The sequence below is a fragment of the Tachysurus fulvidraco genome, chromosome 6, assembly GCF_022655615.1.
Source record: "Tachysurus fulvidraco isolate hzauxx_2018 chromosome 6, HZAU_PFXX_2.0, whole genome shotgun sequence".
NCBI classification, from domain to species: Eukaryota; Metazoa; Chordata; class Actinopteri; order Siluriformes; family Bagridae; genus Tachysurus; species Tachysurus fulvidraco.
Window position 1 is genome coordinate 10896131 of NC_062523.1, and position 13061 is coordinate 10909191.

At 41.5% G+C, this 13061-nt stretch overlaps 1 protein-coding gene across 6 annotated transcripts in view; it reads right to left on the reverse strand.

The window, feature by feature from the left end:
* adarb1b (adenosine deaminase RNA specific B1b) overlaps positions 1-13061 on the reverse strand; it is a 154872-nt gene that overhangs the window by 93349 nt on the left and 48462 nt on the right. For all 6 annotated transcript variants that reach the window (XM_027164203.2, XM_027164197.2, XM_027164202.2 and 3 more), the window contains one exon: positions 11696-11780. The gene's annotated coding sequence lies outside the window, so the exon portion shown is untranslated. The remainder of the gene's footprint in view (positions 1-11695; positions 11781-13061) is intronic.

Genomic DNA, 13061 nt, shown 5'->3' on the forward strand with positions numbered 1-13061 from the left:
CAAAATTAAGATGGGGCTACATGAATAATATTAGTGGTATATAATGGTGGTGGTAACAGCAGCAATATAAATTACAACGTTCAAATGAGGGTAAAAGTTGGACTGACTATTCACTGAGGTGGGTGGCTGTTTAAGAGTCTAATAGCTGAGGGGAAGGAGGAGTTCTTTCGTCTGGTTGTCCTGCACTTTACACTCCTGTACCTCCGTCCTGAGGGTAGGAGTGTAAACAGTCCGTGTTTGGGGTGGGTGGGGTCTTTAAGGATGGATGCAGCTCTTGTTTAGACTCTGCGATGGTAAATGGTCTGCAGAGAGGGCAGTGGAGTCCTGATGATCTTCTCAGCAGTCCTCACCACTCTCTGCAGATGCTTGCGGTCGTTCGCAGTAGTGCTGCCATACCACGCAGTGATGCAGCTGGTCAAGGAGCTCTGAACAACACAGCTATAGAAGTTGTGGAGGATCTTGGTTGACATGCCAAAATTCCTCAGCCTCCTCAGGAAGTACTGCCACTGTTGTGCTTTCTTAACCAGCTGGGTGGTGTTCATTGTCCAGGTGAGGTCCTCCCTGATGTGGACTCCCAGGTATTTAACGCTGCTCGCCCTCTCCATTTCAAGATCTCGGATAAACAGTGGCTGGTGAGTTCCCTTCTTTTTCCGCAGGTCCTCCATCATTTCCTTTGTCTTGTCTGTGTTGAGGGTAAGATTGTTGTCTTCACACCATGTCACAAGACTGACCACCTCTTTCCTGTAGACCGCTTCATCCCCGTCTGTGATACATCCTATCACTATGGTGTCATCAGCGAACTTCAGAATGGTGTTGTTCTCGTGTGTGGCAACACAGTCATGTGTGAACAGTGTGTAGAGGATGGGGCTGAGAATGCAACCTTGTGGGGTGCCAATGTTTGTAATGATTGTGTCTGATGTCCTATTTCCAATCCTAACAGACTGTGGTCTGCCAGTCAGGAAGTCTAGGAGCCAGTCACAGAGTGTGGGGTGTAGTCCAAGTACAAGCAGTTTGTGAGGGATGACCATGTTGAAGGTGGAACTGTAATCAATAAAGAGGGTCCTGGTGTAAGTGTCCTTCTTTCCAAGGTGAGAGAGGGAAATGAAGGACAGCAGCAATGGCGTCTATGGTGGACCTGTTTAACTTTAACAGTTTCCGGGATGAGATGTGCTTTGCAGAGCCTTTAGAGCCTGTTTTGCACAGTAGAGCCAAGTTGTTCTAGATTTATCCCACATTCTCTCCCAAATCTGTTCACCTAACAAATCCCACCCACCAAAAAGCCAGTTTTCTCCAATCATACCCCCAAGAAAGCAGGGTGAGGTATAACACCTGCTTCCTCCAAAACACTACAAATCTAGCTAAACACCACTTCTGCTGTATCCTGATCCATGCTGATGCGCTGCTTGCCCTTGAAAACTGCTGAAGATGTCCACATGGTCAGCCTAAAGATACATGACTGCTCAGGATAGAACCACTTAAAGATGATGAGGATGATGGCAGCTTTGAAGTGCAATCGATGGAAACAGATTTGCTCTGACAGTTTAGGACTACAATTGCTATCATAGCTTTAGGACTGCAATTGCCACAAACAGTTTTGCACTCAAGTCTTCGTCTGTTAATAACTTCAGCAAAAGAGACTTCACGTTCAAACTGGAATAAATTTCATGGCTACACAACTGCAATTTGTTGACTATATTGTACACAGTTATATACAGTATGGGAACCAAGATGGTTTCACCAAGATGAGGATGGGTTTTCCGTTTGAGTTACTCGGAGATACTCAAGGCGAGTGTCAAGGTTACTGACAGGAGAAAAAAGTACACCACTTCACCCACCCAAACAGACAGCATGGATAATTTTGCTCCCTTGGCTCCTGGCCATTTGGCCATATCATCAGGACTTGTGATGATCTGTGAATAAAGCAAACATTTTCGGTTGCTCTACTCTGGAGTCCCCGGAGTTTTGTGCTTATCAAATATCTCACTGGAAAATAGAGAACCTTCAGCAGAGTGTGAGCTACTGACATGATTCTTATCAAACTGTCAAAAAAACTGATGTATGCAGCATGCGGTCAAATATAAATGATTTCAAATGACCTGCTGGAATAGGATTAACTTTAGGGAAAAACTATATGTGGAAGGAGCTGTTTTACATTTCATACGAAACAAAAAAAAAGACGAAATATAGCTATGCTGTGATACCGGTGATAGTGGAGGATTAAGACCAATAATAAATGCATAAATACACTAGAGAAGATGGTCAAAAGTTTGTTTGACAGCCATATGTAGCTGTTCCCCAAATTGTTGCCACAATGTTTGAAACACATATCTGTATTAAGATTTGTTGTATGTTTTAGTATTATAATTTCCTTTCCCTGGAATTAAGAGGCCCAATTCTGTTCCATGACAATGCCCCTGTGCACAAAGCAAGCTCCAGGAAGACGTAGTTTGGCAAGTTTGGAGTAGATGAAATCGATATGAGTCGAGTCCTTTGTATTTAGTCCTACTGGTTTCCAATACGATACATGATTTATTCACTTCTTCTTATTTACAAATGTTAAAGCCACATCTCCATTACAAGAGAAAATGGAACACTATAATTACCAGCATAAAAGAGTAGAAGGTTTCAAACGTGACCTTCACGAGACGGCACATCGTAACTTAAATGTCGTGGTCTGTCAGATTCTCGAGATGAACACTACAATGTTTAGTGACTTTATGGCCAGCAATGTGATGAGCTCTGTCTTTCTGAAAACCTTTAGAGACTGGTACACAATACAGACCTTTCAGTAAGTTTAAAACATAGTAAAAGCTATACTAGGAAACTTGGTTCATGTCAGTGCTCAATAAGAACCACAAGGCTGTTTTTTTATTTACATAAATAATATGTACTCTATTTATTTGTCTGTGGATTGTCTTGACTCTTAAAAGATTCTCTATTGGTAAATCAGGGGACCCCATATGTAGTCTGTCCCCTAGCTTGGAAACATGCTTGAATAGGAGAATTTAGAAGCCCTGATGCAATTAGGGCTTTAAATGAGCGCGCCAATGAAGAGGGGCTTCTTAAAGCGATCCTACCTTGTTTGGCAGAGCATGACTATCTCCAACTACCTAATGGACAAATAAAATCCGACATCTCGTCACCCAGCAGGCCCTGAAAAGCATAAAGGTCCAACATTCCTTTGTTGCATCCCTTTTTCAACCTCTGACTAAACTCATCAGACCGCACTGTGTTCTCAAAACACTTCAGCGTGCCTGAAAAACCAAATTCGACTCAGGAACTCTATTATCCTGATCATGCTGTCGAATTCCTGCTCAGAACACTCAAGTGGATTTGGGCACAGGAAACTCTAGCACAGTGTTTTATCTGGCTATCTGTGTCCGCTAAACCGCCAGCATGTGTGTGCGAGTGTGTATGGACACCACAGAATGTGATAATGGTCATTGAAAACATCTGCCTTAAATCGCTTTGATAAGGGAACCTTGCGTAGCCCCTCTACTCTGGTAGACCTCAGAAAAACAGGCACAGCTTCAGTGTTTCAGTCTCTGCACACTGATGACACAATTGTTTTTACAGTCGCCAGCTACAGTCCTTTTTCCCCAGCACACAAGGCTTTGACATGAAAGGCACTGCAATTGGAAGGCCTCTGGGTTTCCGACGATTTTGTACAAATTGACCAAAAATAGAAATACAGCAAATGAGAAAAAATACCATACAAAACCACACGCTTGATTTTCGAAGGCTGGGGTCCAAAAGCTGCACTGGATGTGCACTGGGTTTTAATCTGGCCTGAACTCTATGCCTAAATAACACACATCTACATAATTGGAGGTATTGACTAGCCTGCAGAGGCCAGGGCTTAGATGAGCAGTGCCAGACAAAGTGCTCTGTCTCAGCACTGACCCAAACCTCCAGGGCTTCAGCCTCACTTGGCATTATGGGAAGAGACAGGCAGGCTTGTGCTCTCAAGAATCTCTAGGTTCTCTGAAGACCACACGCAAGCCAGTTCAATAGTGGCTTTATTCTATTTCCTTCCATTGGCTCTACTTACATGCAAAGATTATGTCAATCTGAAAAAAATTATGTGAACAAAATGCTCAGTGAGGCTGCCAAAACTATTCACAAGCATTTAAACAAGTGTTTATTTTTCTCATTATGAAATTATATTTATAAAAGAAAAAAAAAATATATTTTATAAATAAATCTCTCTTTTTTTTTTGTTCATTCTTCTTTGGTTGTCTTGTTTGTGTGTGAGTGTGAGAATGGGTGGGGGGGTTTATATTACATACTGAACAAGTTTTCATGGTGGGTATTTTTTAATTGAACAGATATTCATTTCAGTACCTGCCCTTTGTGTTTATCTGGATAGGAATTACTGCTGCACTATATGATGATCTAAAATCAATACTGTGATCAGTTACAGCACAATATGCTCTTTTCTCTCATTATGTGGAATATTGGGATATTTTTATTTATTTTTTTTGTAAGTGATTATAGTAAATGTAATTTAACATGTTAACAGTATATAATGTATATACACAATATGTTAATCCAATAAACCTCATTTCACTACTGAAATATTACAGAGTCCTTCAGTTATTTAAGATACACACACACACACACACACACACACACACACACACACACACACACACACACACACACACACACACACACACACACACACTTCATTACATTCCCAGCATTTGGCAGATGCCTCTTATCCAGAGCAACTTACATTATCTCATTTTTTTTTATACAACTGAGCATTAAGGGCCTTTCTCAGGAGCCCAACAGTGACAGCCTGGGATCGAACTCACAACCTTCTGATTAGTAGCCCAACACCTTAACCACTAGGCTACCACACGCCCTACACAGACAAACACACAGTCAAACACACAAACACCCAGGCAGAGTCAGACAGACACACACAGGCAACCACACAGACACACACATACACACACAGACACACACATGCACACAGACACACACACAGACACAAAGACACACAGAGACACACGCACACAGAGACACACGCACACACAGAGAGACACGCACACAGACACACACAGTATGTGGGCCAGTAGGTTTTATATAACCTAATTATATAATTAATTGTTTTATGTGTTATTAATGTATTAAACAGGTTTCTATAACATATGATAAATGCAACACTATATATGATACACAATGTGGTATGTAGAAATGCAATGGCCCTGTACAGGGTGAAGACATTCCTGAGAAATATTTATCACATTCAACACAATCTAAAATAATGAACTGATGACATCCTAGGCTTCCATCTCTAAACATAATCTCTTAACATATACTACTTGACCTATTTATTTCTTTTTTTAACAAATGATAAAGAAGGAAAGTGAAATCTAACTTCTAAGGAAAATCAAATCAAACTAAACATTTTTTTTAGACTTGCTGAAGTTTCCTTTAAGGTCAACAGTCACAGCTATAAAGAAGAGGAAGGTACTGTGTGTTCTGTGTGTTCACGTCTCCAAAGCTTTTACATGACTGTTTAAAGGCCTTGGACTCCTTTATCTCTGGCTCTTGGAGGATTCAGAGAACATATGTGGTGGAAAATGACTCGATCTTAGGCAAGGGGAATAAAAGTGTCTGTCTTTCTCAATAGCACACTCTCTCTCTCTTTCTCTTTTGTGCCCTCTCTCTCTTCCGCTCTCTCTATCTCCCTCTTTCTTTCGCTCCCCTCCCCTCTCTTTCTGTCTCTCGCTCACTCTCTCTTTCTCTCCCCTGAACACACACACTCTCTCATTTTCTCTCTCGTTCACTCCCTCTCTCTCTCTCTCCCCACTTTTTGCCCCCCCCCCCACTCCATCTCTCTTTCTCTCTTGAGCCCTCTTTTTCTATCTCTTTTGTGCCTTCTCTCTCTGTCTCTTTCGTTCCCTTCCTCTCTCTTTCGCTCTCTCCTCCTCTTTTGCTCCCTCCCTCTTTCGCTCCCTCCCTCTTTCTCTATTGTTCCCTCTCTCTCTCTCCCTCCATCTCTTTTTCGCTCCCTCTCTTTCATTCCCTCTCTTTCGCTCCCTCACTCTTTTCTATGAAAGGACCGATCGATGATAGTGTTCCCTAATAGCAAACTTTCTGACGTATAAATAGTACAGCCTTATTACTGTTCCACAACCTGAGCAAAATAACCCTGCTGCAAGTATTATTGTGTGTAATGTAGGACACCTCTGTGGAATGATTTATCTACTCTCAGATAAAGTACCTGCTCCTACTGAAAGAAATTAACATTAGACGAGAGGCTATAAAAATATGTAGTTCGTTTGTTTTTGTTGCAGTGACATGAAGTATTTCAACAAACGCAGGGTTTCAGTCGGCTCGTGTTAAACGTTTCAGCAGTTCACAGCAGGACTGTGTCCATTCTCTCTGTTCAGGCTTGTAGCTCTGCTGTTACAGGTAGCAGCTGAGGACGTTCAGAATGGCAGGAAAGACCAAACATTGGTGAAAATGTCCGTATTCCTAGAAGTTGGCTTGGAAATAAAGACCAAAGTATAAGAGGACTAACTCCTCTACTAATCACCATCTGTTCAGGCCATGATGAATCTACAGGCTATCAGGGATATGATGACCAACTGGGACTAATTTCAGATATTACAAGTGGCTATAAAGAACATGGCTACATGAAAGCTGTTGTAAGGAACTTGTTCAGAAAATTTGCATCAGACAAATGGCCTTACATTATCATCACATTTTCTACAACTGAGCAAAATTGAGTGTTAAGGGCCTTGGTCAGAGCCCCAGCAGAGGCAGCTTGGTGGACCTAGGTTGTGAGTTCGAACCCTTAATCCACCAGACTGCCTCTAATGGGCCCCTAAGCAAGGCCAATAACCATCGATTGCTCAGTTGTTGAAAATGAGATCAAATGTAAGTCTGGATAAGGGCGTCTGACAGATGCTGTTAATGTAAATTAATTTTGTTAGGCTGGATACTTCACATACAATCTTTTTTTTTTTTTATATCTATAACCACCTAATGAATTTTAAATAAAGGTCAAGAGCTTCAGTTAATGTTCACATTAAACCACACGGGCTCACGGTGACTATATTGTTGTTAGAGCCAGACTGACTGGTTTATGTATTTTAGTCTAACAGTCAGTATATTATAAGTATTTTACTTATAAAATATAATCTAAATAAAAATTTCCTAAACGCCCCCAACACTATGTTCTAAATTACAAGTGTTCTATGTTTTTTAAGTAATTCCGACCGGCCTTTAACTGAGTCCCTCTCTATCATGGCTGGATCTCAAACTCAAATAGCGAGCTACTGAACAAACTCTAGCACTATAGAGCTTTTCACACTTGAAATACTAACCCCTGGGTCATTAGAACGGTGGTGTAATGGAATCCTGAGTTTCCCACTGTAGATTACTAAACCCTGGGTAATGTTCTCATTTACATATTAGCAGCATGAGCAGCCAGGACTGGACAAACACAGCACATGGCCGCTTTAAATGACAGCTTGTCCGATGCTATTGCATCGATGAGAAAAATGAATTGCGTCCTTGTTAATCCTTCTTGGCTGTTTTAAGCCTCCTGTGATGCAATGGACAAAGGCAAAAAAAAAAGACAATAGTAAAGAATGAAAGAAGGAGGCTTTTTACAGAGCAGGCAGTGTTTCTGTGACTGAACAAAGCAGGTGATATGAGGCATGTATTCTTCAGTTTCTGATTGGTGAACTGTCTGCTGCTTTTATTATATACATTTGGTACTGCAACACTGCAGCCGTGCAAACCCCGCTTCTAAATGACGTGTGAAAGCTTGCTCTACCTGGGATTAAAATACAGCATCTGTCAGACGCCCTTATCCAGACTTACATTTGATCTCATTTTCAACAACTGAGCAATCGATGGTTATTGGCCTTGCTTAGGGGCCCATTAGAGGCAGTCTGGTGGATTAAGGGTTCGAACTCACAACCTAGGTCCACCAAGCTGCCTCTGCTGGGGCTCTGACCAAGGCCCTTAACACTCAATTAGAAGACTCGACCCCAGAGTTTAGAAGTCTCGACCCCAGAGTTTAGAAGACTCGACCCCAGAGTTTAGAAGGCTCATCCCCTGAGTTTAGAAGGCTCAACCCCTTGGGTTTAGAAGACTCAACCCCTTGGGTTTAGAAGACTCAACACCTGGGGTTTAGAAGACTCAACACCTGGGGTTTAGAAGACTCAACACCTGGGGTTTAGAAGACTCAATCCCAGTGTTTGGAAGACTTAACCAGGGATTAAGCTCAGTGTGAAAAGCCCTTATGGGGGTTCAGCAGCTTTTGCAAACCCTGTTAAGTACACCTGATATAAAAAGTGTAGTAAATAGGAGACTATTAGGAATTTGAGTCTAACTTGCATAAAGTTTCTCTAGTTCATATTTACCTGGATGTCATAAGAAATCAATTCATGTTGATGTGAATAATTGTTAATGCCAAGTGATTTGTGTTGAAGTGCAACAGCTCATGCTTGTCGTCTGCACAGCCTTGTTAATAACCAAACACCAGAAAATGAACTTTTGGTGCCGTTTGTGGGCAAATATGACTGACGTTCTGTTAATACGTGCTATTTTGTAAAATAAATAATGAGAGCATAAACCTATGTAAAAGTCATAGTATATTTAACTCTGACAACTCAAAGAATCTACTTTTTCCCCCCTTAATGCAAACTGTCAGATTAACTACGGTGATGAAGTTGAAGGAAAGGATGGCCTAAGTTTCTGCTGTGTCACACTGGACCTCAGCACTTTGACAGCAACATCTCCTTCAGGAAATCAGCCTGTGATAATGACCCTCTCTGATCTGTGTGCTGAAAAACATTGAAGGAGGAGGAGTGTTTCTATTTGAAGACGAGTGGCAGAAGAGCTCATGGTGCTGATCAGATGAAGGGAAGGCAAAGAGACAGTAAGTACCATACCCTAGAATCTTCCTTTCACTTTAACACTTTTCCCAGATCTGTGATTCCCCGCTGCACTCCTAAGCTCTCCATGCACTCTTAAAGCCACCATGCTGCAAGGTTTCTCCGTCCTCAATGAGAAACGTCCTCTTCATGAGACGCAGCTAGGGATTTGGGGATTTTCGAAGATTTCCACTCAAAAATGATGCTTCTGTATCTAGATGCACCAGCAACCATGACTGGAAGCAGCCCTCACTAACAACGCTGGCTTACTGAGCATCTTCTCCAACTGATAAAATAAAGGTGGCTGATTCCCTTAACAGGATTCTGGGTGCACGGACCGTAACGAATCGTCCCTAAATCAGCCCAGTGTTTTGGATTTCAATGAAAAATAAAAAAAACAAATAAATAGAGAGAGAACATCGTAGCATTTAAAATGAGAATAGAGAACATTTAAAATAAACAGACAGTGTGTGCTTGTACAGGACAGATGAGGAGCCAAGTAGCCAAAAACATATATTGAACCGGCTGGTCTGTGCATATACGTGAAAAAGTATCGGTAATAAAACCCTCGATGTGTAATTGCATCTTCGCTGATGCAGTCTGTGTGGATACCTGACACAGAGACTATAGCAATAACGTCTTTGTTAAATAAATTAATGCAGGCCTTTAATTCTTAAAGGACTAGTTCACATTTCCAGGAGAAATGAATGTCATTTTCCATGGCTTGTATAAGCGAGCCATCACGATCCCATCTGCTGCGAGACAGGATCATATCTCCAAGCTGTCCCTCAATGACATTAAGCACAATGCAAATGGCTTTCATTTCAAACCTTCACTGCACTACAATTATGTCTGGGACTTTGCGTTGTGTCTGGTACTGCCTTCGTGTCCTTAGCTTCCTGTTTCCCAAATGCAAATTTTACCTTCAGGTAATAACCAACAAACCATTAGCTACAGTCTACCTGCTTGACTGAGGTGTCATTTTGAAATGGAAGGGTTAATAAACAGAAACCGAGTTAACCATGAGAGTTAGGATAGTTTTCCAATAAAATTAAATATTCCTCCTGTTTGTGATGGTACACAATGATGTGCTTGGCAGATGTTATATGTCATGTATCCATGTATAAGATGGTGTGATAACCAGATAACTAGAATAAGTCTGTTGATAGAAACCCATTATTTGAAGGACTGATGCCAATACAGGCAGAGCTGCAGTTACAGAGAATTAATCAACATGTTCTCTCCAATCTTAATGGATTACTCAAAAGCGCTGCTGTAAAACCATCCATCCATCCATCCATCCATCACAGGATGCAATCACACACACATCCATTCACACACTATGGACAATTTAGAGATCTCAACCAGGCTACAATGCATGTCCGTGGCCTTGGGGAGGAAACCACAGAAGCACAGGGAGAACATACAAACTCCACACACACTGGGAATCAAACCCCCAACGTTGGAGGTGTGTGACAAACGTGCTAACTGTAGAGAAATAATGAATAAAAACTTAACACATGGCAACAGCATTAGTGAAGTACAGCACAATTGTTTAAAGGTAAATCATTTGATTAAAAAAAAAAAAAGTATGTGATGACAGTGGTAACATGTTTATCTGTACCATCTGTTTCTGTTCATTTTTCAGTACAGATTATTCAGTTATATTTTAGATTGAGATTTTTTGGACATGTACAGAGGAGGGAGATGGTTATATTAGTAGAAGGATGTTGGAGATGGAGCTGCCAGGTAAGAGGTCAAGAGGAAGGCCAAAGAGGAGATATATGGATGTGTTGAAAGAGCATATGAAGGTAATTGGTGCAAGATTAGAGGATGCCGAGGATAGAGTTAGATGGATGCAGATGATTCGCTGTGACGACCGATAACGGGAAAAGCCGTAAGTAGAAGAAGAGGAAGAAGATTTTAGCACGGTATATTCATTAAAACAGTGACCCACACAAGTGAAAGCACCATGTGTGAGTGCAGTGTTGCTGACGGTCTAAAATATTCATCTGCAGACCCTGTGCACTTGATTTGTCTCTTTGCCGTTTAAGAAGTACCACTGAATCTTGGAAATATATTTACTCTTTGTGGGTCCTGGAAGCTTCATGTCTGTCCATGGACTCACGCCTACATGGCAGATCTACGGAGATGATCTTTTTTTATTTTCATTTCCAAGGCACAGCGCTGTTCTCTGTACTACGATATTGCCAGATGTGCAGTGAATATTTCTCATGGCCTTATCATGAACTTCAAATAAGCTCTGATACAGTAAATGAAACACAACACACTGACCAAAATAGGAGGAATTATTAAATGCTACTCTAAAAAGAAAAAAAAAACATTCTCATCCATCATCTATTAAAGCATCCAGTGTGAATATCAGTAGCATCCAAATACAAATCAATGAAGAAATGCTTGTGTGAACATACAGTAAAATCCCCTTTTTTATTTAAAAGCTGTGGTCTGTATAAAGGAGCCTGAAAGGTTCTGCATGGAAGAGTTCAACCTTGTTAAATATTACAGCAGCAGCCCAATGCTTTTATTCTCTCTCAGAACCATCAGTAAATAGTCATCTTTGGGTGCCGATCATTTGTAAACTAGCAGTGACAAACTAAACAGCTTGTCCATATGTCTGGGGGAAAAAATATTTTCCTCTAATATATTCATTTTTTCTATTTTGCTAAATAGATACAAATCATCAATGAGGCATTATTTTTTTCCACCAAACACACACAGAGTGGTCACTAACAAGCTGCAAATGTCTCTGGATGTACGATTTAACTCACCGTCTCTGAAGGCTCAAAATCACCGTCGCAGTCTTGTCCCAATATTCTGTTTGGTCCTACTGACAGATCCTCTACTCCCTACAGCCTAAAACATACAGAGAGAGAGAGAGAGAGAGAGGAAGAGAGAGAGGTGAGGGAGAGGAAAAGAGAGAGAGAGAGAGAGAGAGAGAGAGAGAGAGAGAGGGGTGAGGAAGAGGGAAAAGAGGGAGAGAGATGAGGGTGAGAGAGAGGGGAGGGAGAGGAAAAGAGAGGCAGAGAGAGAGAAAGAGAGAGGTGAGGGAGAGAGAGAGAGAGAGGCAGAGAGAGAGAGAGACAGAGTTAGGCAACACTAAAACTGCTATATTACCAAAGCATCTCACACACACCAGCGTGTGCGCACACACACAGCAGAGCAGGGACACTCGCACAAACATTTCAAATAAGACTCATACAACAGTCATGGCTGGTTATTCTTATGCAGTCCCTGTGGCTTGGAAAACATTTCTGCTCTCATTTAGATGATGAACAACCTGAGAATGGCAGCACGGTGAGTCACAGGACCGTGCATCTGCCCAGACTGAGAGCAACCGGGCAACAGGTTGCTTTTTAAACAGAGCACACGGGTAATGATGGGCAACAGAGGACACAGCTCATCAACCCATGAACTTGAAGAGCGTTTGCAGAAAAAACATGAAATGCGGTTTTTCATCACTGCCTGCAGCGAGCGCAAACTAAACTCTGCTTAAATCAAGAGAAGCCAAGATCAAGTTCAAAGTTCCTAGTTCCCTAAATCCTAATGCACACTATATCATTTAGGACACAGATTGTTATGATTAAATCACAGACTAAACCCTGGTTACACAGCGTAGTGTGAACGATGCTGAGTTACTGCAGAAGTCACTGTTACAGATCTACATGTTGACTGATGATTTCACTTTACAAGCTGAACTCAAAAAGTGTGTCCCAGCTCACATCCTCACACGATGTTCTATGCCGTATTGTAGTATCAGCAGGGAGCAATGTGTTCACGCTGAAAATATACAAGAAGCACTTCACAAGTGCACTTGAAGTAGGCACAGGCTCCCCGTGACCCGAGGTAGCTCGGATAAGCGGTAGAAAATGAGTGAGAGAGTGTGAGTGAATTAAGACAGTGTGGAATGTTGGACACTTCGTGCTTTCGACACTGGCAGCTTTGCTTACGTAGTGGATGAGAGGCGTGGCTAACAGGCGCTAACTTCTAAATGAGGAAACACACAAAATGGCAGACACTCCAGTGGCCAAGACATCTTACAAATGTCTTATTTTTCAGCATATTAAAATTGTTAAAAAAAAAAAAAAATGTATTCTGCTAAAGCTAAGCGTGTCGCTTTGTGTGTTTGATGTCATT